The sequence below is a fragment of the Trichechus manatus genome, unplaced genomic scaffold (assembly GCF_000243295.1).
Source record: "Trichechus manatus latirostris isolate Lorelei unplaced genomic scaffold, TriManLat1.0 scaffold00062, whole genome shotgun sequence".
Classification (NCBI taxonomy): domain Eukaryota; kingdom Metazoa; phylum Chordata; class Mammalia; order Sirenia; family Trichechidae; genus Trichechus; species Trichechus manatus.
This window is the reverse complement of record NW_004443998.1, coordinates 7,851,825-7,879,149: the sequence shown is the minus strand read 5'-3', so window position 1 is coordinate 7,879,149 and position 27,325 is coordinate 7,851,825.

The following is a 27,325-nucleotide window of genomic DNA, read 5'->3' as shown; positions in this document are numbered from 1 at the left end:
CTTCAGTTCTAGAACTTCCATTCAATTCTTTGATATATCTTTCCATACTTTTCCATCTTGTAATCTGTTTTCTTGAGCATATTAATCAGTTATTTTAAAGTCTGTTTTACAACTCCAGTACCTGCATCACCTGTTGGTATGTTTCTAGTAACTATTTTTTCTCTGAATTTTTGGTGATTTGGTACTATTCCTTTGCATAATTGGTATTTTTGTTTTAATTGAATGTTGAACGTTGTATTTTAAAAACTGCCAAGGGAAGGAGTTGTGGGTGATATTATCTTCCTCAAAAAAAAATTGTTTTATTCTTACCATCAGTTGAAATAAGCACAAATTCCCTCAGTCTAATCAACATATCAAGATAGTTTGAGACTGGATTTCAGGTTTTGTGAGAGGTGTATTATTTTCAGTTTGTACTTATTTCTGGAAACATATGTAACTGTTACTACAGTCCCTCTTCCTCGGCAGTCTCTAATTTCCAATATGCGTTTCTCAGAGTTGTGGGAGTGCTGAAAGTTTCCTTTCCCTGCTTTCTTCTTGATTTCTCTTTTTGCCTTTCAGTTTAAAATTTGACAGTTTAAAAATCTTGCCTCAAGAACAAGAAAGTTGGCCTCATTTCTCTGCAAATCCATTTTCTCTGGGATCGTGGTTCTTTGAGTCTTGGTAGCCATTCAATTTTTAATCTCCTTGTGCCCAGGAGCCTGCCCAGAATCCTGGCCAGCTGCTTTCTGCTGAGACTCTGTATTCCATGCTATGAAATGGTGAACGCTTCAATGGGAAAAACGAGCTAAGAAAGTGCAGCTTCCCTCAGTGTGCTTGCCTTCTCTTTTAGAACTGTGCCTCCAGCTCTGGCTGCCTTAGCTGTTCTCTAATGGCTCAATAAGCTACATTTTCTTAACTCAGATTTTACAGTAGCATTTAACGGGGAGGTTTGTCTGATCCATGCTATTCCATTAGAGCTGGTAGGTTTCCTTAACCAATATTTTTATTTTTAATTTTCCTTCTTGGCCTGCCTTTTTTGTTACATCAGGACTACGTTGTAACAAGCTGGGTTTTTCATAACAATTCCAGTAAAAATTTTCTTCTGTAACACTTTAGAAATACTGGCAAGTTTATAAGAAAAAAAAAATGTACTACTTAGTTGTTTTTTACCCTAATCAAAGAGGAAGAAGCAGCTGGGACAGGGGCACAGATTCATCTCTGGGGGTTAAATTGCTTTTATTACTTACATGCCCAGAGAGAGAAGTATATTAAAAAATTGGTTCTTTGAGCATTTTTGTCTTATTTTCCTTAAATAGCAATCCTAAAGGAATTAAATTATATGTCAGCCAACTTCTTTTACTTACTTGCCAATGGACGAATTCAAATATGGAAGAATTTTCTTTTTATTTTACTAATTTAATCAGCCTGTCCACAAACAGATTATTTATATTTGTATGGTTTAGCTGGTGACTTCTCTTATGTTTATGTAATAATCATTAAAAAAAAAACCATTGCCATCAAATCGATTCCAACTCATAGTGACCCTATACGACAGAGTAGAACTACCCCCAATGGGTTTCCAAGGCTGTAAATCTTTGCAGAAGCAGACTGCCACATCTTCCTCCCACGGAACAACTGGTAGGTTTGAACCACGGACCTTTCAGTTAGCAACAGATAAATCCACGCTTAAAAACAAAAGTCTATGTCTAGAACTTTGGTCCAAAGGAAGCAAAATTTGTCCCTGCTAATGTAGCGAGCGTACTCTAACATGACAGACGGTGGGAAGAAAAAAACGCATACACATCCAGTGACATCTCAAAACACAACTCATTAAAAAAATCAGTGCTCATGAAACATACAAGACAAGCTATTCAAGTATGGAAGAGAACCGTGGGAGAAAAAAACATTAAAAAATATAGACTGTTACTAGAGTTTTAGTAAAAGTTTTATGTATGTTTCTTACATGATTTTAACTTACGTATAAGAATATATCTTTCATAATATTACCTGATGTGTTTAAGCCTTTCGTCCTATGTCATCCAATGGAAATGGCATATCTGGCATTTGGTGGCTTAATCTGAGAACGTAGCGCCCATGGTAGCTCTTGTTGCAAAAAATCCGTGAATATTTTATGTTGTGCTAACAACACTAAAATAATTGTCTCAAAGAACTGCATTTTGATGCGTTTATTACCCTTTTCTCCTCAATAATTCTAAGTGGGCATATGAAAGCTCTTTGTTCGTTGTTCCATTGCCATGTGTTAACTATCAAAGGGATGCTGAAAGAAGGTAGTAAAAACAGACGGTCTCAGTCACACATGCAGACAATGATGCCCATTTTCAGGGCAACACTCAAATTCTAAGTAAACACAGCTGTAATTAAGCAGGAAGGAGCCCTGGTGGCACAGTGGTTAAGAACTTGGGTTGCTAACCAAAAGGTCAGTAGTTCAAATCCACCAGCTGCTCCCTGGAAACCCTATGGGGCAGTTCTACCCTGCCCTATAGGGTCATAATGAGTCAGAGTCGACTTGAGGGCAATGGGTTTGGTTTCGGTTTCTTAATTAAGCAATGTCACTAACTATGTAGTAGTCTTGAATAAAGCATTGTATTTATCTTTGCTTATGAATTACATGTCCTTTTAACATTTAAAAAAAAAAAAAACCTGCCTGAGACATTATTACCTTTGCGCTTTTAAAACCCTAAATGCTTTATTATGTTTCCTTAAAACCCACCTGAGGGGAACTGATAATTGACTTGTGTGTGGTCATATATAAAATCAGTGGTGGGGCTCAGTTTTTAATTAATAGTCTACTGTATTGCTTTTAAATTCCACTGCCCCCAATAGGGTTTCCAAGGAGCACCTGGTGGATTCCAACTGCCAATCATTTGGTTAGCAGCCAAACTCTTAACCACTACGCTACCAGCGTTTCCTTAAATTCCACAGGGTTTCTTAATTAGCAATGGAAATAATCAAATAAAACAGAATTTCTCTTTAATATGCATACTAGTTTAGTCAGACAAGCTCTAAAATGAAAAGATAAAAAATATTTGAGATTTCATCATTGCTCTCCTTCTATTGATGAGTTCTTAGTGTCATTTTTGATCAATAAGAATATCTGTCCTCCCTTTGCTCTTTTGGACTGTTAAGGAAAATGGTGGAGTAAAAAGAGTGATTACACACTGTAAGAGCGTTTTTCAAACTACTACAATAACGTGTATGTTGTTGTTGTTAGGTACCGTCAAGTCGGTTCCAACCAATAGTGACCCTATGTCCTCACGACCGTTGCCATGAGTTTCATTTGCCATGAGTTTCATTTCATAGTTTCCCATATTCTCTCTTTTTCATAGTTAGGTCCTTTTCAGTCTAGATGTATATATCCTTCTGGTAGTTTTTGATGGACATATGCACATTATAACAATAATTGTGAGGATGACCCAGGACTGGGCAGTGTTTTGCTCTGTTGTACCTAGGGTCTCTCTGAGTCGGAGCCGACTCCACAGCACCTAACAGCCACATGAAATGCAAAATGAAGAGGTATGACTGAGGTAGACAGGAAAAGAATATGGCAGAGGCACATTTTCAATTTCATTTCCAGCCCATCAGGAAGGCTACATAGAACAGATAGTATTTTATATAGAGGAAAAATGAGGTATTTTGATCATCTGGCCAAGAGGGACATTTTAAAAGCATTTTGATTCATTTGTAGACTTAACTTATTTTAGATACTCTTTGTATTTTAATTTGCTGATATAGTTTGAAATTAATGTAAATTTTCTCCTCTGCTTTAAGAAGCGTGGCCTTTAGCACTTTTTACCAAAACCTTTCATAGAGTATCATTTCCTTTTATAGTCATTGTACCTTTTAAAATAAATTATTTCTGATTCATAGAAGAAAAGAAAAAAACAGTACTGTAATACCTGACAATTCAAAGGCAATAATAGGGCCCCAGACCATAGGTAGTTAAATATGCACAAAAGGAAAGCGAAATACCACTCCTAAGAAAAATTAAAGTACAACAGCAAAAACGAACGGCTCAATCTATACTATCTTTTGTTAATACAGCAGCTTGTTGCTGTAAAAATGCGGACAATTATGAATACAGTGCTTGCAGTCTGCCAATGGAGCTATCATATCTTCCTCATGAAAGTCACAGGTGGGAAATAAATTTGACATGTTGGGTAGGAAATTAAATAGAAGCAAAAAAAAATCAAGCAGAAATTCAGATCTCTCCCCTGACTCTTACAGGAACATACGAAAGTGACTCCCATAATGACAAGATTTTCTGAGAACATTAAATCAGAATCTTAACGACACATTTATCCCAAATCCATATGACTCAGGAGATTCAAAAAACACACGTCTTTTGAAAATAATGCATATTGTCATTCTAAACGGGCAACTCATGCTTATGAAATGCCGTAAGAACAAAAAAGAGAACAGAGGGAAGTATCACAATTTGCTTGTATTTCAAAATCCTCTCAGAATTTAAGTTCACTTATAATTAAAGTAACTTTAGCTTTTTAATTTTTATAATCATTGCCAAATATTTAGGGGGTGCCTACCGCAGCGCCATGACAGAGCCTTGCCTGCCCATCATCTGGTTGGAGACGAGAAGCTAACTTTGACAGGTGTTCCTAATACCTGTAATGTGGATTGAACCATGTTCTCTAAAGAGATATATAGAAATTCTAACACCTTGCAAAAGTGAAAGTGACCTCTTTTGGGAAAATAGGACTTTCTTTGCAGATGTTAGCAGTTAAATTAATGAAGTCACACTGGAGTAGGGTAGGTCTTAATCCTAATCTTTTCTGAGTGGACGCTTATAAAAGAGAAGGATAGACACAGAGGTAGACCGATAGCAATTAGAACAGAGCTTCCCAAATTTAGGAGCTCGAGGGGCACAGTGGTTAAGAGCTACGGCTGCTAAACAGTCGGTCAGCAGTTCTAATCCACCATTCGCTCCTTGGAAACCCTATGGGGCAGTTCTACTCTGTCCTATAGGGTCATGAGTCAGAATCAACTCAACGCAATGGGTTCCCAAATTTAAGTCATCTGAGTATCATCGTCGGACTTTTGCCGTGTTGTTGTTATTGTTAGGTGCCATCAGGTCGATCCTGACTCACAGCAACCCTATGTACAACAGAAAGAAACAGTACCCAGTCCTGTGCCATTCTCACAATCATCGCCATGTGTGAGCCCATTATTGCAGCCACTGTGTCAATCCGTCTCATTGAGGGTCTTCCTCTTTTTCATTGACCCTCTATTTTACCAACCTTGATGTCCTTCTCCAGGACTGCTTCCTCCTTATAACACGTCCAAAGTAGGTGAGACAAAATCTTGCCATCTTCCCTTCTAAGGAACATTCTGGCTGTACTTCTTCCAAGATAGATTTGTTCATTCTTCTGGCAGTCCATGGTATATTCAATATTCTTCATCAACACCATAATTCAAAGGCATCAGTTCCTCAGTCTTCCTTATTCATTGTCCAGCTTTCACATGTAAGTTTATTACATTTATTTTTCATTCACATGGATGCTCTAATAGGATCCATAATAACTTAAACTAGAACAGGTAGAAGACAGATCTTTGCAGTGCACAGTGCAGTGGTCTGAAGCACCACAGGCAGGATGGTGCTCTCTAACTCTGGACATGTGAACAATGTTATGCGTGGACCATGTTCAGAATCAGAAGAAAATTAATGGAAAAAGATTCTGGACGAAGCTTCATCATGGAAAGAGTCTAAAGAAGAGGAAATCTTGGTGTGTCCTTCTTGGATAACAAAGGAACAGAGCTTCGGAATGCTTTCCTTTGCTTCTCTGTGATACAGCACTCTTCACATTTGTAATTGTCTGTATTTCTTTCTCCCCAACTATGTGTCGGCTCTTTAAATGAATAAAGCCTATCTTACTTACCAAGAAGTTGACAAAGTACTTAGTCTGTAGTGGATCTAAAAAAAAAAAAAAAAAAAGATAAACATGCTTCATAAATAAATGGGATGTGGAGCTCAGATGCTGAGACAGCTATCAGAGAAATAACAAACAAAAAGTAAATAATGTAATAGGATCTCGAGGCCCATGATTTTATACTGCCTGGCACGATTAAGAAACAAGTGTAGAGTCTTAGTGTTCACCTAGAGATGGAATATCACCAGCCCCAAGCTTGTGATTTGTTGAATAAATATTTTGAGAATGCTGAGAAACTGAATTAAGAATTCCCAAGCAACCTGGAATTTCATAACTTAGAGTTATTTGAAATTTTGCTGCATCACAAATTTTAATCTCATGTACACTGAGGGAGTTGGAGAGTTATTTAGCTGGTAAGGGAGCCCAGTCTTGGACTTCTCAGCCAGTGTTTTGTCACAGCTGTGGGCCCTGAGATTTTGATCCTCTTAGCTTTCTGACTAAATTTCTGTACACACCAAGATGCAGAGAAAAAAAAGGAGGAACACCAACTTAGCCAATTGCTTACCATCTGCCTTTCAGTGCAGCTTTGATTTTCTCTGATCATCAATGTTTGCAGAGTAACCCTTCCAAAGAGATTTAAAGCTTCCTTTAAGTATGAAAATTGCAGTGTAGGAATGAATGTTGAAAATGTTGAAGGATGATATGCAGAGGAAGCATATTATTCTTTCTGGAAATGTCACTTAGGTAAAAGCCAGGAACCTGTGCAAACATTGTGGCATGCATAAACTTCAAGTTTCAGGAAAGTTTTGAGATGTATCAATCACAAATGTCACGAGCTTACCGTGAATTAACGAATAAAGAAAAGGATCTTCAGGAAACAGAGAAAATGCATTTCTTGAACACCCACTTCAAGGTCTTCTGTGAAGCACATGTCTTACGAGGGAAGCGCTAATTTAATAAAGTTCCGAAAATCTTACTCTTTCCCATAGGTAGCACAATAAATTAAATGAGAAGTATATTTCAGTTGAGATGAAACCAGAAGAGGAGATAAATATTGAATAGACTCACATCATGACTGTCTAAAGAAGGAAAGTAAAAAAAGGTAGAAATTAACTTAGTTTACAAGAGAAAGAGGAGACACAAATTCGGAGATATCAAAAGCAGTGAAAACTTAAATGAGAAGCAAAGTGCCATATTCAGAATTGTCTTGCAAAAATTACATCAGAAATTATCATTAAAATTTGGTGGACAATTAAATACAACTACAAATCAATCACAACTACAAATGCACAAACAGCATAAGACAAATTAGATAACTGGGACCCCATAAAAATTAAATAATTATGCTTATCAAAAGATTTTATCAGAAGAGTAAAAAGACAACCTACAGACTGGGAAAAAAAATCTTTGAGAATGACATATCTGATAAGGGTCTCTAATATCCAAAATATATATAAAACTTCTATGACTCAACAGCAAAAAGACAAATAATCCAATTAAAAAATGGACAAAGGATATGACCAGACACTTCACCTAAGAGGACATTCAAGCAGCCAGCAAACACATGAAAAGATACTTTCTGTCATTAGCTATTAGAGAGATAGATACAAATAAAAACTACAATGAGATACCTACCACCTCACCCATGCTAAAATGGCATTGATCAAAAAAACATAGAACAATAAATGTTGGCAAGGCTGTGGGGAGATTGGAAGCCTTATCCACTGCTGGTGGGAATATAAAATGTTACAATGGCTATGGAAAATGGTATGTCGATTTCTCAAAAAATTAGAAATAGAACTACCTTATGATTCAGTAATGCCACTCCTAGGTATATACTCTAAGGATTTAACAGAAGAGACACACACATATACACACCTATGTTCACTGCAACACTATCTGCAATAGTAAAAAGATGGAAACAACCTAAATGCTCATCAATGGATGAATGGATAAACAAAAAGTGCTACATACATACAATGGAATACTACACAGCCATAAAGAAAAATGAGCTCCTGAAACATCTTGCAACCTGGATGAACCTGGAGGACATTATGCTGAGCAAAATAAGTCAATTAAAACAGGCAAATATTGTATGCTGTCACTTTTATGAAATGACAAGGATAGGTATATATACAAAGATCAATGTTCATTTGTAGTTACCAGGGGTAGGGGATAGAAGAGGGGGTAATCAGTCTCTAGAATGGTCATAATTTTTTGTTTATGGTGATGGGAAAGGTAGCACCAAATGTGGGTGAAGTATGCATAACTTGACTAATATAACTGATGTCAGTAAATTGTACACACACACAAAAAAATGCATTGGTAAATGCTATGTTATATATAGAGCCCTGGTGGTGCAGTGGTTAAGAGCTCTGCTGCTAACCAAAAAGTTGGCAGTTTGCATCCACCAGCCACTCCTTGGAAACCCTATGGGGCAGTTCTACTCTGTCCTATAGGGTCGCTATGATTCGGAATCGACTTGATGGCAATGAATATGTTATACATAATTTTGCAACAACAACAACCAAACAACAAATACAAGTTACAGATGCTCATACTTCTTAGACGTAACTAATCACTTCAAATGATCAGTTTTCTTAGTTTGAAGACATAGGATCATAGTCTCATGGGACAACTCAGTCAATTGACATAATTTGGTTCATAAAGGTTATGTTCTGCATCCTAGTTTGGAGAGTCATGTCTGAGGTCTTAAAAGCTTGTGAGCAGCCATCTAAGATACAACTATTGGTCTCTCCTTGTCTAAAGCAAAAGAGAAGTAAGGAAACCCAAGAATCAGAGAAGGAACTGGTCTACATGACTAATGGTCTCCATGAACCAAGGCCTCCTCTTCCCTGAGACCAGAACAACTAGATGGTGCCCAGCTACCCCTACCAAAATGTTCTGATCAGGGTTAAATAGATGGATCCTGATAGGAAGGGAGAATAATTTGGAACAGAACTTTAAATTATCACAAAATCCAGACTTACTGGACCCATTGAAACTGGTGGAATCCCTGAGACTATTGCCCTGAGATACTCTTTAAACCTTGAACTGAAACTATCCCCTTTTAACTAAATAGCAGGTTAGCTCAAAAAGCAAAGAATGTCATCCTTGAGTACTGTGCTCTTCTAAAAAAATTATCTATATGAGAACAAATGGTCAACAGTTACTCTAAGGCATGAATGCCAAGATTGGGGGCAGTGAAACTAAGTTAATGAGAATAGAATGACTAGAACAGAAATAATGAGGAGGTTGACACAATGTGAACAACGTAACCAATGTCACTGGACAATATGTGTAGAAATTGTAGAATGGGAACCTGTTTGCTGTGTATACTTGCACCAAAAATACAATAAAATATTATTTAAATAAAGAAAAAAAATGGTGCACACACCTGTTTCCAATTAACAGAAACGTGAATTTGCTTCAAAAAGATCAACATTATACTTGTGTTGATCATCAATAATATTTATAGCTCTCCTTCTGTACACCTATCACAAATGTGCTTAAATATTTCAATTATTATAGGTATAGTGCCGATTTTCCCAATAGACAGAAAGCTCTGAGAGGCAAAGACCATGCCTGACTTGTTCCCCCATTGAATCCTCAGTACTTAACACAGGGTGTAACACAGAGCAGGCATTTAAAACTTCTTTACTGAATTTATAAATGAACAGTGACCTGCTTCAGTTCTTTGAGGATTCAAGTATAAACACTGCTATCTTTGACTGTCATTAAACATTTTTTAAATTGAAAAGTGAACAGAATTGTAACTTCTATACCTATAAGACAGGTTTGCATTGAGTTGGATGATTTTAAGGAATGGGAAGTATGGGCATCTGGCAGGTGACTTCCCACTGGGCTGCTCAGATGCTGGATTGCTCTCTGCTCTCTGAGCATAGTTAAACCCAAACCTAAATGAATAACTGAACTTCAACCGCAAGAGTGATTTCTTTCGTTTCAATCTAGGACATTTAGTGTGGTCGTTCTCAAAGTATGATTCCTGGTCCAGCAGAATCACATCACCAGGGATCTTGGTAGAAATGTGAATTCTTTGGCTAATCCCACACTCAATCAGAAGATCTGTGTTTAACAGATGATTCTTACGCAGGCTGAAGTTTGAGAAATTCCAAACACTAGGTGAAGTAAGGTTTACTATAAACATATTATTTCATGAACTTTCACTCCACAGACCTTATTGTTAAGGAGTTCACAATAGGCTGCAATGTAACTATAATTTTGGGGGCCCCTATAGCATCTGGACACCAAGAGTTCCAAAGGCCACATAAGTGATAAATGCGATTGTGCTTCTTGCATTTTGGAAGAAATAAGACAGGAGTTTAAAGCACTATGCTGATTTTTGCTACTGTCAAGGTGGTTCCAACTCGTAGTGACCCTATGTACGTCAGAACAAAATGCTGTCCAGTCCTGTGCATCCTCATGATCTTTGTTTGAGCCTACTGTTACAGCCATTGTGTCAGTCCATCTCATTGAGGGTCTTCCTCTTTTTTGCTGACCCCCTACTTTAGCAAGCATGATGTCCCTCTCCAGGGACCGGTCCCTCCTGATAACATGTCCAAAGTGTATGAGATAATTCTCACCATCCTTGCTTCTTCCAAGGCAGATTTGTTCGTTCTTCTAGTAGCCCATGGTATAGTCAATATTCTTCACCAACACCATAATTCAATTGCATCAATTCTTTGGTCTTCTTATTCATTGTCCAGCTTTTGCATGCATATGAGGCAATTAAAAATATCATGGCTTGGATCAGAAGATCTTGGTCCTCAAAGTGGCATCTTTGTTTTTTAACACTTTAAAGAGGTCTTTTGCAACAGATTTGTCCAACGCAATATGTCATTTGATTTCTTGACCGCTGCTTCCAAGGGCATTGATTGTAGATCCAAATAAAATGAAATCCTTAACGACTTCCGTATTTTCTCTGTTTTCTCCATGTGGATCCTAAAGTACTATAAAGATCGCATACATGTGGTACAATAGATCTAATAAGTTGCAGTAACTCTTAAAAGTAAAGGTTTTTTTTTTAAAGTAAAGGAAATAAATTAATATGAAACAAGAAATATGATGGCTGTTACCAGTTCTGCCTCCAACTCCCTGTGAGAACTTTGTTACTCAGTTTTCTCTTCTGTTTTAGCAGTACAATTGCCTTCACATTCTTAAAGTGTACAATATGATCAGTTTTGACATACGTACACACAGTGAGCCATTACCATAATCAAGATAATGAATGTATCCATCACTCTCAGTGGGTTCCTCTGTAATCACTCCCACCCAACTTCCTCTGCCCCTCTCCTATCTCCAGGCAACGCCTGATATACTTTCTCTCATGCTATATTAGTTTCATTTTCTAGAATTTTCTGTAACTGGAATCATATAATACTCTTTCTTGTCTGGATTGTACCACTCATCATAATCATTTTGAGATTCATCTATTTTGTATCATGTATCAATATTTCATTCCTTTTTGTTGGAGAGTAGTATTCTATTATATGGACATGCCAGTTGCCCTTGAGTTGATTTCAACTCATGGCAACCCCTCGTGTCAGAGTAGAACTGTGCCCCATGGGGTTTCCAACGGCTGATTTTTCAGAAGTAGATTGCCAGACTTTTCTTTCAAGGTGCTTCTGCATGGACTGAACCGCCAACCTTTCAGTTAGCAGCCAAGCAAGTTAACTGTTTCCACCACCTAGGAACACCGTGAGCATACCACAAATCGCTAACCCATTCACCTTTTGATGAACATTTGAAGGACCGTCTTTAATATTTCTTATAGTGCTGGTCTTCTTAGGATGAATTCTTTCATCTTATATTTGTTTAATAAAATATTTAATCTTCCTTTTTTGAAAGATACTTTCTGGTTATAAATTTTTAGTTCGACACTGTTTTGTTATCTCAGTGTTTAAAGATGTTGTTCTACAATTTTCTCCCTTGCATTGTTTTTGACAAGAAATCTGTTCTCATCCTTACCTTGGTTTCTCTGAACATAATGTGTTTTTCTCTGGTTGCTTTTAAGATTTTTTTCTTCCTTCTCACTGATCTTGAACAGTTTGACTATGACATACATTAGTAGACAGTTTTCTTCTTTTTCTTTGTACCTGATATTCACTGAACTTCTTGTATGTATGTGCTAGTCTGTATTCAGCTGAATACTCAAGGAAAGCTTTTCCAGATTTCTGGAGTTTTTTCTCTGTCTTACTCTTTCCTCTCTGGTACTCAGTCCTGCAAACTCTAACTGCCTCAGTCTACCCACACTCTGAGCTCCATCTCCTCAACAAGGAAGTCTTCTGGGCTCCTGCTAAATTCCTCCTTCTTGGCCTGGAAACTCGCTCAAGGCAGTAAGTGGAGGACAATAATAGGACTCACCTTACTTACTGCCTGTTTTTCATGGAGCACTGTCCTTTATTAGCCCATGCCCAATGTCTTGAAAATTGTTATTTCATATATTTGTATCTTTTTGTCGTTTTGTTTAATGTGAGAAGATAAATCTAGTCCCTTTTATCCCATCTTAACTGGAAATGAAATAATCTCCTCATATTTTTAAAGTCACTTTTGGAATAGAAGACCTTTAAAGATCAACACAACTGTAAAAATTAAAGATCCTTTCACAAATCAGAATATCCATAGCTGCATGAGTTCACAAAATTCAGTTTTTATGCTCTCCAGCATGCTCCTCTGACCCCTACTCTGTAGACCTCAACTACCCGCCTTGACTACTGACCTGAACAGCCCTAGACTTGACTCGCAATTTCTGGGATGACAAAGACCAACTATTGCCATCACCTCTACAGATTCAGAAGTCCCCACCCGGTAAACAGAGACGGCTGTTCGTAACCACTGGTCAGGTGGGAGCTCTGGAGGCTGTGGCTTCTCCATGGCTGTGTGGAAGAACTAGGTAATCCAACCCAGGAGTGTGGAGGAGTTAAGCCCCCTGGGGTGGACTTCGACCAGTAAGAAATAGTGGACCCATCAGACAAGTTATTCACATTTCCACCTCACCCTTATCTGACCCAATAGATTGTTTTCAGGAGTAGTGATTTCACAAGGCTTGCCCAGAAGTATCCCATATGACTAATCAACCAAATGCATTTTTTTGTGAAACCACAGACAGCTGGATTCATTTTCCCCCTTTTCTCCCTCACTTTTTCCCTCGCTCTCACTGCCCTTGCATACAGTCACCCTACTCCCATCAAAAAGCATTAGTCCATAACTTTTGATTCACACTCTGCCCACCCCCCTGCCCAGGGTACCCAAGCCAAGAACCCACTGCCCTTGAGTCAATTCCTACTCATAGCGACCCTATAGGACAGAGTAGGACTGCCCCAAAGGGTTTCCAAGGCTGTAAATCTTTATGGAAGCAGACTGCCACACCTTTCTCCCACAGAGCAGCTGGTGGTTTTGAACAGCCACCGACCTTTCCGTTCGTAGTCGAGTGCTTTTACCACTGTGCCACCAAAAGACAATGATCATTCCATCATGTAATATCTGCTCGCTCCACTTTTATACAAAAAGTTTGAGACCTGCTCTGGACATGTTAAGTGAACAAAGAAAACAAATTTTAATATGTTGAAAATTTAACCCAACTTTACAGAGCTGGAAGGAGTATTATTAGAAAGTATTGGCCTTGCTGAAGGAAAAACACTCCAAATGCAAATCCTCAGTTCTAGACCAGCTGCCAAGACAAGGCAAGCAACAAATTCCGTTTGCAGGTGCCATGTCAGTGTGAAGTTTGGAATTTTGGGGCTCTTATTAGGAATGTGATTGGAAAGGTTTGTGTGAGAATGATAACGTAAACACTTCAAACAACCTGTAGTTTGCCTGCATTTGCAAATACCGCCATGACTTTAAATGGAAGAAGCTACAGATGTTTTTGCCTCGGTGTTCTGTCCTGTGTCACAGCTTTGTGATTTGTTTAAACAGGTTTCTTCAGTGGCGTGGAGTGATATTAAGCATGTAACACCTAACCTAAGCTACAGATCAGGCAATGATAGAAGAAAGGGTCATTTGGTAAATATGAATGGGAAAGTGAGTGAATAATAAATATGACCAGTTTATGCAGACTTCGCGTACTGCTACTAAGAGACCCCTGTTAGTGTGAGATGGAAGCATAAAACCCTAAATTAGCACAGTGGGGGGCCTAACAAAAGTATGAATTTTCACCTTCCTTTTATAAATTATTCTTGCTTATTCATAGGAATCAAGAAAGTGAAATACTTCAACACTGGTGTGGTGTTTCCGTGTGGACCCAAGGTGTGATCACTGCCTTATTAGTCTTATGTTCTAATTGATTGGTTGGCCCCAGACCATGGACCTTATCAGGAATCATAAAAATCACATGTAGGAGGGAGTGATATGCTACCACACTATTTGGTTTCTGATATATAAGGTTACTTGTAGTCCTCCTTTGAAACTCACTGGGAGATTATGATGTGCTGCATACGTGACATACACGTATTCAATGTATATGCTAACTCAGTTTTTAACCCAGAATGGAATTTTCTGGTGGTAATACTTAGTCAAGTGTTCCCAGTCCGCTTTAACGTGCCCCCTTCTGTAAAGGTGCTAAAGTACTTCCCAGTTTATCTGTTTGTACCCGGGTTAGCTCTGATATTTTCTATTAGTCTAAATTACACTAATCTTTGCCATACCCCCAGAGGCCATTTAGCAGGCTTACAGATTATCAGTTTGCAAACGGGAAAATCAGTGTATCTGGAGGTTAAAGCCATTTGTAGCCTGGAAAAAATCAAAGCCTATTACTGATTTGGAAACCCCCGGAGAACTCTGTCTTCTATGTAGCTTAGGGGATCGTGAAACCAGAGTTATTGACCGTGCTTAACATGGTTACCTCTCAATATATTTAAAACTTGTCAGATACTTATTAGAAGACAGTGTTCAGTTTTGAAATCCATAACTAAAGAGAATCACTCAAATATTACTGAGTAATGAAAGAGAAGCTAACAATTGAGTGTTAATATGAAGCTGCAGAGGTACCGTGAAGGTGACATCTGAGAGCACTAAGTGTGGGGTACAGTAGGGATTTTGTAGTTTGTAGACCTAGTGTTATATGTTTATTTTAGCAGACCATAGATAGGAGCTTAAAATTATAGTTACCATTTTTTCCAACAATAACATGAGTTCATTAAAGAAAAAAATGGAAAATATAGAAAAGAATTTCTTAAATCATCTACAATTCCAAAACCCAGAACTAATTTATTAAAATTTCCTGTGTTGTTGTTATTAGATCCTGTCAGGTCGGTTCTAACCCACAGAGACCCTACGTACAATATAACGAAACACTGCCTGATCCTGTGCCATCTTCACAATCTTTGCGGTGCTTGAGCCCATTGTTTCAACCAATGTGTCAATTCATCTCGTTCAGAGTCTTCCTCTTTTTCACTGACCCTCCACATTAGCAAGTATGATGTCCTTCTCCAGGGCTTGTTCCCTCCTGACAACATGTCCATAGTATGTGAGACAAAGTCTCGCCATCCTTGCTTCTAAGGAGCATTCCAACTGTACTACTGCCATGACAGATTTGTCTGTTCTTCTTGCAGTCTATGGTATATTCAATATTTTTAACCAACACCATAATTCAAATACATCAATTATTCTGTTTTCCTTATTTATTTTTCAGCTTTTGCATGTATACGAGGTGATTGAAAAATACCATGGCTTGGGTCAGTGCACCTTAGTCCTCCAAGTGACGTCTTTGATATATATCTCTATAATCTTTCTAAATGAATACTATATCTATAATAAAATCTGTAAATTCTATATTTGGGATTATACCAAACGTATAATTTTATGTGGATTTGACATTTTTATTTAACACTAATATAATGTCAAACCTCATTTAATGTTTGACGTATCATTAAACCATGGTATTGCGTACATAAGCGCAGGCTGGGCACTGCACATTCTAAAGGACATCATTCACATCCTGATCAGCTTTTCTTAGGGCACTTGTTTCTTTTCATTCACTTGATAATTACAAGCATTGCAGAGGCATATAGTGCAAACACAATTATTGTGGCACGCTACAGGAAAGAATTTCTAAGAGAAAACAGACATTGTGATATCGGCTGCCACCATCAAATCTGACTACCGAGGACTGTAATCGACTCATAGCACATCTGATTGATAGAATTTCGAATTCTGAACTGAGAGGACACAGAAAATAATCTAGAAACATAGGAAATTGCTTCAAATTACATTCAACTTAGCTCTTGAGGTTCCATGCAAGAACCACAGATGCCAACACAGTAAGAAGGTAAGTGGGAACTGGATAGATTGACCCTGGATCTGGGACCCTTGGTTCAACTAGAGTTTCTCCACTTACACTGTATGTGTTTTATATATTGGGCTTTCTCGTACGCTTTCAAAGAATAAGAGTAAGAGCAAGAGTGGGAAAAAGAGCCAGAAAATGAGAGAAAAGTTTCTAAGGAAAGAAAGGAGAGAGGATGGGGGAAGGAGGCAAGGGGAGAAGACAAATTCTGTGTGTAAAAGCCATTTGAAATCACTGATGTCTTCCATCCTCTTTGTTTTATCCCCAAGGGTAAAACAGAATCTTATCCTTAGGAAAGGAAATGGATCTGGATATGGATGTATGGATACTGAGTCTCACATTTGTTTCACATAGGGTGCCACATCTCTTGGCTTCTTGAAGTTCAATTGACCATACAGTAAAGTCTCTCTATAAAGGGTTCTTTTGAGAACATCTTTTGGATACGCTCCCACAAGACCAACATGCTTTTACGGAGTGCTCAAGGTAATACTAAAACTATCCGGGAGCTCTAAAGAGCAATAACCTTGCTGTGGCAGTGAATTTAGGAATTACGGGCTTTTAAAAACAAGCAGCACTGGGACTTTCATGAATTATATAGATCACTTTATCATTAGAGAAATAACTGCACGGTTTTGAAATATGTCTACAATATTGTCAAGATAGAGAACAAGGAGATTTAACAGTGCAAGGTTGAATGTAGTGACCAGAAAAATAAAACAAAACCATCTCGTGTTTTACCCCACCAAGTGCAAACTGTGTAATAGACTTGTTACACCATCAAACAGCAGACCTCTCCCACAGCCAATGGTTCTTTAGGTGGCAATATATTCCCAGTGGCATTGATTGGACCTCATAACAAATGGTCTATCTGTATCTACTTGCCTGAGTATTAAAGTTATAATCCCTCATATTTACATGATGAAGAACTAGAATGAAAGTCAACAAAAGTTAGCAAGTAAAAATATTATTTGTGTTCTGCCGCGTGGTTCAATCGTCAGGAAAGATTTATAACTTAGAATTTTAAGTATGTTGGCTTTTGTCCTGGCATATTTTGCTCATACAGATGGGAATGTTACTTGTGTTTGGGAATAATGACTTGGCTTCTTCTGTCAGTGTGACTGCAAGTTCTCAACACTGCCGCAGACACTCTTCCAGCCAGGTGCGTCACTTTTCCCTGAGCCATGTACTCATTGGAAGGACCACTCCTCTTGCTTTCTCTTACTTTCCGTGCCCTCTCTCTCCCCCTCCACCTTACCGTGCCACAGAGTGTGACTGTAGCTACTCTTGGGGGAAGAAAAGTCAGAAAGCCCACCTCACTGCTTCTCCAGCTCTGAGCAGAGAGACTCCCCATTTAGTCACTTAATATGAGGATGCAGCTACCACTACCTGGGAGGAAGGATGAGCACCCGGGCTACTCACTTTGGCTACTATTTCAATGTTAGGTGCAGAGAGTACCTCCATACTTAGCCCAGACGAAAATTTAAAGAACTATTCATTGAAGGAGCCCCCAGTGGCGCAGTGGTTAAGAGCTAACGCTGCTAACCTAAAGGTCAGCAGTTTGAATCCACCAGCCACTTCTTGGGAACCCTATGGGACAGTTCTAATCTGTCTTATAGGGTTGCTGTGAGTTGGAATTGACTCAACAGCAATGGATTTGCGATTCATTGAAGGTATGTGAATGATTGTGCCAAAACTTACTGAGCTGGGTGGTGGTAGTGGGAGAGGAGAGATTGAGTCTTGAAGCTCTGATCAAGCTATCTTGTCCCCTCCTGTCATACAAGCGGACCTCACTCTTGAGACCTTCATAGGGGTATTCCCACATGGATAGCTGTTGAGAGTTTACTATGTATAGCTCCTATATGAAATTACAGGCAATCCCCCATTTACGATGGAATTCCCTTCCGATGACTCCATGTTAAGCTGGTTCTGACATAAATCGAATACCTCGTTTTTTTTTAGTTTTCAATATTAATGCCTTTTATTATTAGTGTCTCTATAAATCCAATCTTTATTTGTCGTTGGGAGTTGGCAGCATACATATAAAGTTACAGATTTGATGACATCAGCAAGTTACATACTGCAACACTGTAGATAGTACGTATTACTAACGATAAGATGTAAAAAAAAAAAAAAAAAAAGAGATGGTCGTTAAGTGCAGTTCGTCCTAACTAGAACGTGTCATTCATAAGTCAGGGACTACTTGCAGTTTTCTGCTGCTTCTTGTACTCCCACAGCCCCCATTTTTAGTCTCCTGCCCCTTCTAATGGCTCCATCCTCTCTTTTCCTTCCCCCCTGCATCAACAACCTTATAACCAATCACCGTCAATGCTTTCTGCTGTCTTGCACCTCTCACATCTCAAGCATTAAAATAGCACTGACTTATCTCTTCCACCCAGGACAAGGGTAGGACTCTGTCTCATGGTATTATGTTTTTCCTCAACAAAATGGTAGAGTAATTGCTGGTTGCTTGGATAAATGGAAGGAAGGAAGAAAGAGAGGGAGGGAGGAGGGAGGGAGGGAGGAAGGAAGCAAGGAAGGTAGTAAGAGAGTAGGGTTTTCCATTCTAAGCTGTATTTGGTACTGTCTTGTAGTCTCTAAAATAAAATACAAAATTTCCTTTGAATCCCTCCTTCCCCAAGATAAATTTATGTTTCCCATTATCTTCATGTTCACTATGCCATGTAAACTAATACCCTGATCTTATTGTATTAAAGCTTATTTACCCGCTGCTTACAAGCCCTGATTCCTTAAGAACGTATCCTCCATTAACTTGACAGTGAAAAACATTATCAAATACATCATTTTTCACTAATCTGGGGGGTTAAACATTAGTTTACTTCCTCATCAGGGGATAATTAATATCTTTAATATAGTGGGAAAAGGTGCTTAAAATGAATCAGCATTAAATTGAAAACACAATTTCCTTGTAAAAAAACTAAGAAAAAGAATTTTTCTGAAATTTTATCTTGAAAAACGAAACTGAGAAAAACGTGGAACAAAATTTAAATTCACGAAAAAAGGCCAGACTTCCTGGTCAGAGACTAGAGGAACCCCCAAGACTATGGTCCCAGCTAACACAGAACTGAAACCACTTCAGAAGCCCACTTCTCAGATAAAGATTAGACAAGCCTATAAAACAAACAATAACACATGTGAGGAAAGTGCTTCTTAGTTCCATCAAACACAGCATATCAAACGGGCAACCTCTGCCCAAAAGCAAGACTAGAAGGCAGGAAAGGACAGGAACTGGACGAATGGACACAGGGAAGCTGGGGTGGAAAGGGAGAGCATGTTGTCACACTGTGGGGATTGCAACCAAAGTCACAAACAATATGTGTATAAATTTTTGAATAAGAAACTAGCTTGAGTTGTAAACTTTCAGCTAAAGCAACATAAAATTTTAAAAAAGTGAAACTAAAATTGTAAAAATGTGATAAAATATAACCTAATATTTAACCACATTTGGTTTACAATTGCAAACGTGTTTCAATTCTTAGATCAGACAAAGTACATTGTTTTTTCCTGGTGTAATTTCACTGACAAATATGTACTATTGCATGATAACTTGTTGTACACAACATATTTATTTTGTCAGTATGATTATATATATTTCATCAATTTTTACAAAGATATCTCTTAATCCTTTGATTTTCAAAACAATCTTTTTTGAAACTCCTATCTTGTTATTAGGGTCGCTATGAGTCTGAATTGAGTCGACAGCAGTGAGTTCGGGGGTTTTTCTGGATCTTGTTATTGTCCTTGTTTATTTATTTATTTATGTTCATTTCCTGTTCTTCACTGCTTATTTGTCAGTGGCTTTAAATGAGATTTAAGTATTTCTCCAATAACTCTTTCATGGATTCCATGAAATCCTGCACCTAAAATACAGGATTAGTTCATCTTAAAGTTTCATCTGTCAAAAAAATGAACTAGGTTCATCATGTTTATGACTTGGTCAACACACAAACATATGTGCACAAACACACCCCACACACACAGTAGAAGCAAAGCAGAGACTTTGATCAGTGCAGGATTATCTCTATTTTACTCAAATCACACACCTTGTAAGTTTTAGAACCAGGGCTCAAAACTAGGCTTAAGCTGAAATATGAAGTGGTATCACTGATAATATTTCCATGTTAGGTTATATAAGGGGCAAATAAAAGAAGTACAACAAAAGAGTTAGTATGTCCAGTATTTCCATTTTGACTTATCCGAACTCCTCAGTTCTACTGATATTGTACATACTTACCATTGTCTGGCAGCATCTCTTGGGGCTTTCTCTGTCCTTGTTCTCAGTCTATATGATTTATATGCAGCTGACCCACCCTTCCATTCCAGGAGTGAAAGATGATCTTGGCTTACCCTCTAAAGTATGCGTTCATACCCACCTCAGTTAAAAATTACGTAATTCATTTGAGAAGGAGAAATGGTGAAATATTTGAGATAAGCTTCAAGGAGTAATTACTGCATACACTCATTAAGTATTAAATAGTTAACATATATAATACATGAATAACATTTAAAATTTGCATATATATATGTATGTATATATATTTTATTCTCTATGACTTTTTCCTGGTATTATCACATCTATTAATAAACTATATAACTAGTGTCTTCAAATTCCAAACTCATTATTTATAGTTACTGTCATCCGCAGTTTATTGACCCATCCTCAGCTGTTGAAATATACCTAAATTATTAAAATTAAAATTTTTCTATTTTGTATATATTAATTATTGATGTGCATAGTTTTTTCAATGCTTTGATACATTTTCAGCCATTCAACACATATCTACGGAGTGTATTTGACATATGTTTATCGAGTATATGTCATGTATATATAATACAATCTATAAATCGCGATAGGCGATGGGAAGGACAAGGCTATGAAGTGACAAAAGGGAAGTAGTATTTTGGGTGGCCAAGAAAGATCTTTCTGGAGCGGTGACATTTTAGCGACATAGACCTGAATTATTTGAAGGAGCCAAATATGGACGTGTCTAGCTAAAAGTGTTTTAGGCAAAGAGACAATCGTCATTTAAAACAAAATATATATACAGATTCTGCATATAGAAACACAGATTTTTCATGAATATTTTTCTTTTTTGAATGTATTTTTTTAAACGTATACAATTTGGTATATAATGTAGTTAGATAGTAGCAATCCAATATGTTACAACTAGGCTGGTGTTTAATAAGATTTCATAGGGAATAGCATCACACTGCGAAAATGAAAGATCTGCTTTGAACATAATTCCAAGCAGGAAGCAATTTTTCTATTTGAAAAATTTTGCAGAAATCTCTCCAACATGATCATCACAAAGGCGATCTCCATTCAAGAGAATTCTGATGCGTTAGGTGAAACAGCCATCAAAATAATTGCAGGCTCAAAATAGGCAAATTAAAGTGCCAAACAGGCCCTTCCCCTTTCCAGTCTTCCTTTTCCTTCCTGAACAATTCGCCTGAAAGACGGAACTAAGCAAGATAGGCATGGGGAAGACCGGAGACCAAGGGGATTGAGGAAGGCATCTGTGCAGAGGGGAGTTGGCTGTTGGACCTGGTTGGGGTGGGGAGGAAGGCAGCCCAGCTTAGAGTGATATAGTCCCAATAGAATGAGCAGTGTTTCCTCACAGTGGGTCAGGGGTGTCCCATTATGTGGTGTTAGGGTCCAAGCAGGATGAGGAGCATGTCCCCATGGGAAGGGGGACTGCTTAATGTAAATTGTCAAAGCCCAAGTAGGATGGGGAGGGCATGTCTTTGAGGGACACCCCTGATAGGGGGGCAGAGGCCAAGCAGTTTGAGGAGAGCACCTGCCTTGGATGGAGGCGGCAGCCTGGTGAGAGGTGTTGGATCCTGAATGGGGTGAGCAGAGTATTCGCTTGGAGAAGGGTCAGCGGCAGTGATGGCCCTACACAGCATATTAGAGCTCAAGCTGAGTGAGGAGGCTTGGAGATTGGATGTGGCACTGGGAGACTGGCTACACAAGAAGGACTGACCAAATAAAACATATTGAGGATAATGGAAGCCTAGTTTCTCTGTGTTGGACAAAGGGATTACATATAAAGGGATTACATACAGATACCAAAAAAACCCAAACCCATTGCTGTCGAGTCGATTCAGACTGATAGCAACCCTATGGGACAGAGTAGAACTACCCCATGCAGTTTCCAAGGAACAGCTGGTGGATTCTAACTGCTGACCTTCTGGTGAGCAGCCATTGCTCTTAACAACTGCGCCACCAGGGGTCCTATGTACAGAGAGTACAGATTATATGTAGAAAACTAGAACAAACTCTGTGGTGTCAAATATGAAGTAGAGATATTGATATGGACTATTAATATTCTATATAGTTAAGTATAGGACTAAGTATAGCTGTAAATGTATATATGTGTGTATCTATGATATGGATATGAATATAGAGATAGAAATAGAGATATATTTATTCCCTAGATTTCTCCACTGAGAGGGTTAGGATCAGCAACCCCCAATAACACTGAGCACTCAGAACTTGATTTCTAAATACCATTCTTCACTTAAGGGAAGCAGAACTCCTTGAAGACATGGTTTAGCCTTGGGCTGCAGCAGGAAAATTACATGATAAATCAGAAATCTCTTGCTGTGTCAGGAAGAAGGAAATCCTCAGAAAATGATGGAGAATTGTCAAAGGGTGCCTTCAAAGGGGTCTCATTTACTAAATCTGGAACAATTTTAACATCACAGTAAATAGGAACATTGGATTGCAAACCACTGAATAAAACAGGAATCAATGAGTCCACACTGATGTGAATAAATGAATAAATTGAAATTTTGATTAGAAATTACATATTTACATAGTCTCAAAGTACTACTTCTCCCACAAAATACTTGTTAGTTGCAACAGGAAAAAAATTAACTTTAAGAGGAGCAATCTGGCAAATGACACTTTAATCGAGGGAGTAAAGTTAACATCAACAGTAAGGAAAAACAATAAAACTCATGTGTCATCCAATAAGATGCAAGGAGAAAAATGAATCTTTTGTGATATTCCTAATCAAAGTACATACCTTAAATCCAATCACATAGAAACATGAGACAAACCTATTTGAGGGACATTCTACCAAATAACTAGTCTATAATATTCAATAATGTCATGGTTGTAAAAGTCAAGGAGAGATCAAAGAACTGTTCCAGACTGAAGAAGTTTAAAGAACATAACAACAACACACCGTGCGTGATTCTAGATTGCATCCTTTTGTTACAAAGGACCTTATTGAGACTACTGGCAAAACTTGAATGTAATCTGAGGATTAGACGGTAGTAATGCATTCATTTTAATTTTCTGACTTTGATGGCTGTATTTTGGTTATGTAGGAGGATGTCTTTGTTCTCCACAAAAGAATTCAGAGGTCACTAGGTATTATGTCATCACTTACTCTCAACTGGCTCATAAAAAATACTATTTCAATTTATTACAATTTTTGTAAGTTTTATATTGTTTCAGAATGAAAACATTTTTTAAAAAATTAAGTGACATCTGCAGAATCATTCAGCAACACTTGGTGGTAAGAAGCTAACACTGAACATCCTGATTAGTAATTAGAGTGGTGAAGTATCAAGATGCCATCTCAGCACAAAGCACAGACGTATAGTAAAAAGAATACTGGGGACCCGAAGTAGAGGCGTTCACTCTGCTAGTATCATACTACTATTAATACTGCTTTAGATTGTCCCCAGACAGTCCCTTAATCTTCAGCGAGGAGAAACTGGGGAGATATCAGATCCTACCTTATAGATTCTGGAGTTTACTTTGTAAATATGTGTACATAAATTCTGTGTTGTTCTCTCTAAAATATATGGTTCAGTGGTTCTCAGCCAATCATATTTTTTAAAAATCTAGATCCCTTCCCCATGGCATCTCTAGGCATATATATTACAAGATTACATGAAATTATACATTTTAATCTAAATTCCTTGACCAGAGTGTCCTACAGAAGTCCTGAGCAGAAAAAAATTAGTTAAGTGGTTCCCCATACAGACTTCTGTGCTAGCACATATTAATTCTCTTTAGGTGTGCTATGTATGATATTATATTGCAAGATACTGAGCTAAACTGAATAGGCTATAAATATTTACATAATAAAATTCCCAAATTAGGTATACAAAACTTAATTATGAATGAATATCTAATATAAACATTCCTTGGATTTTATTGCAGGAGTAATTATTTGATGTATGCTTAAGGATAAAAAGAAAGTAATTAATAATAAATCACTCTACCCTCAAGAGTCATAAGTCTATTTGTACTTTAAAATCTCCGTTCTTCTAAACTACATCTTAATGTTTCTTTAGAAAATGAAGAAATGTACACAAAATCAGAAGATGAAGTCTCTTTGACTCACTTCGCTCTCCTGGAAAATGGGAGGTATCAGTTTTAATTAGAGAACAGACTACATAATTGAGGGATTAATTCCTGTTTGTCTAGTCCTTTGAAGATTATGTGTTACCCAAGTGCAATATTACTAACATTTATTCACCACTTCTAGGAACCAAGCCTATCATAAGCCTGAGCTCCTCATAAGCAAACTTTCATTAACAAGTGGGTTCAGATGAAGTCTGTTAACAAAAATTGAAATAAAATCTATGAGTCCAATGACCCAAGAAAAATACAGCAGCAGTTAAAACCAATGATTGGAAGACCAATGATTGGTCTTCCTCAGTTAACTGTTTTATCTAGAAGTATTATAAGTTCTACAGAATTCACCAGAATCTACCTGTTAAGTCGTTACCTTCTTGTTTTACATTTACATAATACTGTGTCATATTTCTAACTCTGCCTGAAATAAACATTGATATTGAGTATGAACAAAAGTACTTGAAGCTTCCAAAGCTTATAGCAATAGAACCTTCCTTTTCAATTAAATTTATGTTAGTGCAAGAGTTTACAATTTATTTAGGAATCCTAGGAGAAAAATAATACATAAACCAGAACTTCCAAAAATGATCTCCAAGTATTTCTTCTAGATAGAGTTGTCTTGGTCTACCATGAAGTGAATAACATTCCAAACTGAGTCACGGACCATGATGTGCTCTTGGAATAGTACTAAGAAATTTATCAAAGAATACGGCCAACATTATTTAAAATAGCTATGTGATACTTCTTATTTTATTTTAGACATTCACAGGACTATGTAAACTGCATGACAAATGACTTTATTTGAGGCCAGACTGAATTCTTGGCCCATTTCACTGGAGTTTCATATGACATTTGAATATACAAATATTTTTTTAAATATCTTCCATGATTTCAACTCACTGATGGATGTTGGGAAGGATATAAGAGAATTATAAGCACACCGCCCTGTTCCAGAAGGGATTAAAAATGCAATACAAGGACAAATAAAATAGAAATAAGCTTGTTTGAATTAAAAATAAGTAATAAATAAGAAAAATTAACACAGTTAAGGACACAAGATGTTATATAATCAAATGCAAAAATATAAACTCCTTCCCCAACCTTATCCTATGCCACTCAATCCCTTAGTCACTCTTCCAAGTCACAGCAGCTTTAATTCTGAACTGTAAACTTGCCAGCTTTTGGAACATACTCCTCCCTCTGCTTGGACTATTCCTCTCTCTTGGAATTCTGGTCCTCTCAACTACAACATTATCCTATATTTACTCTAAATATTACCCTCCTTTACTCTCTGCAAAGCACTTATCGCTTTGGAAAATTATTTTTTTCATAGCTTTTGTGTTTGTTGTCTGCTGCACCTACTGAAATGTTAGCTTCTTACAATTAAGGACAGGGACTTCCTTTGCTACCTCTATCCCCAGCACCTAATACAATCTCTAGCAGAGTAGGTGCTTACTAAACGTTTACTGAATGCATTAAGTATGCCTGTTTCCATGGAGTCAATTCCGACTCATAGCCACCCTATAGGACAAAGTAGAACTACCCAATAGGGTTTCCAAGAAGCAGCTGGTGAATTCGAACTGCTAACCTTTTGGTTAGCAGCCATAGCTCTTAACCAATGTGCCACGAGGTCTCTACCTTAAGTATAGAACAGTGTTATCATATCAATCACTTGTTCAACAGCCCTTAATGTAAACATCAATAAGTCCAAATCTCTTTAACATTGCTATTAATAATGCCTCCATAATATGGTTCCATTCCACCCTCCATATTTACCTTTTGCTCTACCTCTCTTCACCATCATCATCGTGTTTGATGAAAGCTATCATTCTCCAGGAATTTCCCAAACACACCCTGTATTTTCCCACAACAGGACCGTTGCTCACATGTTTCCTCCTTCTACTTCTACCCATTACCATTCTTCCAGACAAGACCATAGTATGACTTTTGTGGGTCCTAGGAAGTTTGCCTTTGTGGGGCCCCTTCCTCTGTAAAAAATATTTTAAATGATATTTTATGATTGTGTTGGACTAAAGACAAATATAATCCAGGTTGGATTAATTATTATATACTCATTATTATTATATTTCTTTTTTCTAATTTTAGAATAAATTAAAATTAAAGCATTTTTCCTGGACCCCTGAAAGTATTGTGTGTCCTAGTCACTATGTCTACTGTGCCTATTGGATAAGTCAGCCCTGATTCCAAGGTCAATTTACGTGTCATCTAAACCTGGATAAGTTTTCTTTTTTTTTTTTTGGAAACGTTTTCTGAATGCCTTCTGTTCCCCTCCATTTTCATAGCAATTCTTATGGGCCTGTCCTGCTAAATTTAGGAATAGACTGCAAGAGAAGACTGTGTCTAATTCATCTTAATATTTTTCAAAGCTTTCATCACAGAGCTTGACACTTTCTAAGTAACAACAAATGTATTTTGATTTGATGTTTAATTCAGGTATTAATAACATGGGTTCTAATAGGTGAGGAAGTTCCCACAAAGGAAGAAAGACTTTAAATGGCACTAGAGACATTGATAAGATTCCAATTTTAGGTCACCAACTTGTGGATTGGTGTGACAGATACATTTTATTGGTCACACCTGATCAAATAATAGATGATGACTTTGGACAGGTAAATTGGGACCAGATTACAAAGAACCTTGAATTTTAGACAGAGAATTATGGTCTTGATTCTGTAGGCCATGGTGACACCCTACAGGTCCTTAAGTTGGAAAGTGACATGA